The sequence below is a fragment of the Apteryx mantelli genome, unplaced genomic scaffold (genome assembly GCF_036417845.1).
Source record: "Apteryx mantelli isolate bAptMan1 unplaced genomic scaffold, bAptMan1.hap1 HAP1_SCAFFOLD_144, whole genome shotgun sequence".
Taxonomy (NCBI): Eukaryota; Metazoa; Chordata; class Aves; order Apterygiformes; family Apterygidae; genus Apteryx; species Apteryx mantelli.
In genome coordinates this window covers 10001-12500 of record NW_027118499.1, presented here as the reverse complement: position 1 = coordinate 12500, position 2500 = coordinate 10001, and the positions used below count along the sequence as shown (strand labels likewise).

At 79.6% G+C, this 2500-nt stretch overlaps 1 non-coding gene across 1 annotated transcript; it reads right to left on the bottom strand.

The window, feature by feature from the left end:
- Nucleotides 1–529: 529 nt before the first annotated feature.
- On the bottom strand, nt 530–682 carry LOC136995714 (5.8S ribosomal RNA). Its single transcript, XR_010887258.1, has one exon. It is a non-coding gene; the product is annotated as a 5.8S ribosomal RNA (ribosomal RNA).
- Between the last annotated feature and the right edge of the window lie 1818 nt (nt 683–2500).

The window sequence follows — 2500 nt, the reverse complement described above, 5'->3', positions numbered from 1 at the left end:
GCGGTGGTGGCGGGCGGCGGCGACGAGGCGCGCCGGGCCACCGCAACCCACCCGACCTGGGGGGGGGGCCCCAGCGGGACGAACTCCGCGAAGCGGGCGCTCCGGGAGCGGGGGGTTTCCCCGAGTCTGCACTTAGGGGGACGAAGGCCCGGCCGCGCGGGGAAGAGGAGGCACCCTCTCCCCGGGGCACGGGCCTGCGAGGCGCCCCAGCCGCGCCACCCCGCACGGCGCGCGCCGCGCAGCGGTGGCCACCGCGCTCGGAGGGCGAGGAGGGCGGGCACAGGCGCGGCAAGGCACGCCGGCCGCGGCCGCTGCGGGCGGCCCGGCGCCGGAGCCCGGCGGGCAGGAAGACCGGGGCCGCCGGTGCACGCACCGGGGTCCCGGCTCCGCCGCCGACTCTCCGCCGCCGAGGCCGCCGCGCACCGCCGCCGCCGGCGCCGCCGCGCCTCCCCCGCCCCCCCACGCGGCCCCCCCGAGGGGCGGCACCGCTGCGCCAACGCGACAGCGGGGGTGACGATTGACCGCCAAGCGACGCTCAGACAGGCGTAGCCCCGGGAGGAACCCGGGGCCGCAAGTGCGTTCGAAGTGTCGATGATCAATGTGTCCTGCAATTCACATTAATTCTCGCAGCTAGCTGCGTTCTTCATCGACGCACGAGCCGAGTGATCCACCGCTAAGAGTTGTCTCGGTTTCGGTCCCCGCCGCGCGCGCGGGGGGACCGGGCAGCCTTCGGCAGCCCCTGAGGGCCCCCCCTCCGCTCCGCCTCCCTCCTCACGCCGACGCCGGCTGCTGAGCGAGGGACGGCCGAGAGCCAGAGAGAGGGGCTCGCCCCGCTGACCGTACGAGCACAGAGTGGGGGGGGGGAAAAAGGGAAAAGGAAAACCCGAACGAGAAGGGCGGGGAGCCCTCGCTCCCGACCTGGGACAACCCTTTGCTCGCTTCGAGTCCGGCCCAGGCGCCCAGGCTCGGCCCGGCCCGGCGGGGAGCAGCGCGCCGGCCGCGCCGCCTGCCTCAGGGACGCTGGGGGAGGGGGCGGCTCCCCGCGGACCCCCAGCGTCGGAGCCCGGCCGCCACCGGCAGCGGCACCGCCCGCTGCCCGCGCGCCCGCGGCCCACCGGCCCCGCGCTCCCCAGCTCCTCGCTCGCCTCGCCGGCCTCCGGCTCCGCCGTGGCCCCGAGGCGGCGCCCACGCCCGCGCGCGCGCACACACAGCCTCCCGGACGACACCACGCGCTCTCCCGTCCCTTCCGCGGACAGACGCCCGGCGGCGGGCGGGCGGGCAAGGCGGGACGGACGGGGACGGCGCCCGCTCTCCCCGTCTCCACGCGGAGAACGGGGGGGGCCGCCCCCGCCGCCCGCCTGCCGCCCGCCCGCCGCCCGGCGAAGCCGGGTTGGGCAGAGCGAGGCAGGCGCGCCGGATGGCGGAGTGCCGGCGGGTAGGGCGCCGCCGCCAGCGGCCACGGCGGCAGACCGAGAGCCCCGGCCAGGGAGGAGAGCGGATCGCGCCGAGGCGCGGCGTCCGCACCACCCGCGGTGGGTGGGGGCTCACCGTCCCGGCGAGAGCACGCGCTCGCGCCGGGGTCACGCGTTCGAGGCAGGCCGGCGCCAGCCGACCGCGCGGCGTCCCTCCGCCGAGACCAGACCGCGGAGAGAGGGGGCAGGGTACCCCTCTCCGTCCCGGCTGCCCGCAGGGCGAGCGCGGGGCGCGCCGGCTGGCATGGGGGGGCACGGCGCCCGCGCGCGCCGGCCCCCCGGCCCTCCGGCAGCACACCCGGCTGCCCCCCGGGTCGCATCGGGCCGCCCGAGTCTTTAAACCCCCGCCCGGCTCTCCCGCCGAGAACCCTCGGGCCCGGAGCCCGGGGCCCATGGCCATCCCTACCCGGGGCGGCTACCGGCGGCCGCGGTGGCCGGAGGCCCTCCGCTCCTCCCGCCACCCCGCCCCCCCCCCCCGCCCGGCCCGCTCGCAGCACGGTCCCCGCGGCACGGCGCGGGGCGGCTGGAGCGGTGGGGGGGGGGGGAGAGAAAGGGAAAGCGGAAAGGGCGGGAGGGCACGGCCGGTGCGGCGCTCACGGCGCGGCGCCCGGGAGGAGCGAGCTGGCACACGGGACCACACGGGTGGGTCACCGAGGGGGGGCAGGAGGAGCGCGGACGCTAGGTACCTGGCCCTGGGGTGAGGGAAACGACCTGAAATCCCCGCGGGGGTGCCTCCCCCGCCGCCGCCCGCCGCCGGGCCGCCGCCGCCTCGCGGCGACGGCGGCAGCCTCGGCGGCAGCAGCGAGGCGGGACGCGGAGGGGAAACCCGGCACCCGCCAGCCGGCTCCGGCGCCCCTCGGCGGAGCGTCCGCCCGCGGGGTGCGCCCGACACCCGCCGCCACGACCTCGTCCTCCTCCCGGGGCCCGGGGTTTCCCTCAGTAACCCGGCGCCCGGCGGCAGCTGCGCCCGGGAGGAGAGCCGTGGTTTGGGCCGCCCGCTCGGGCACGACCCGTCGCCTCGCGTGGCC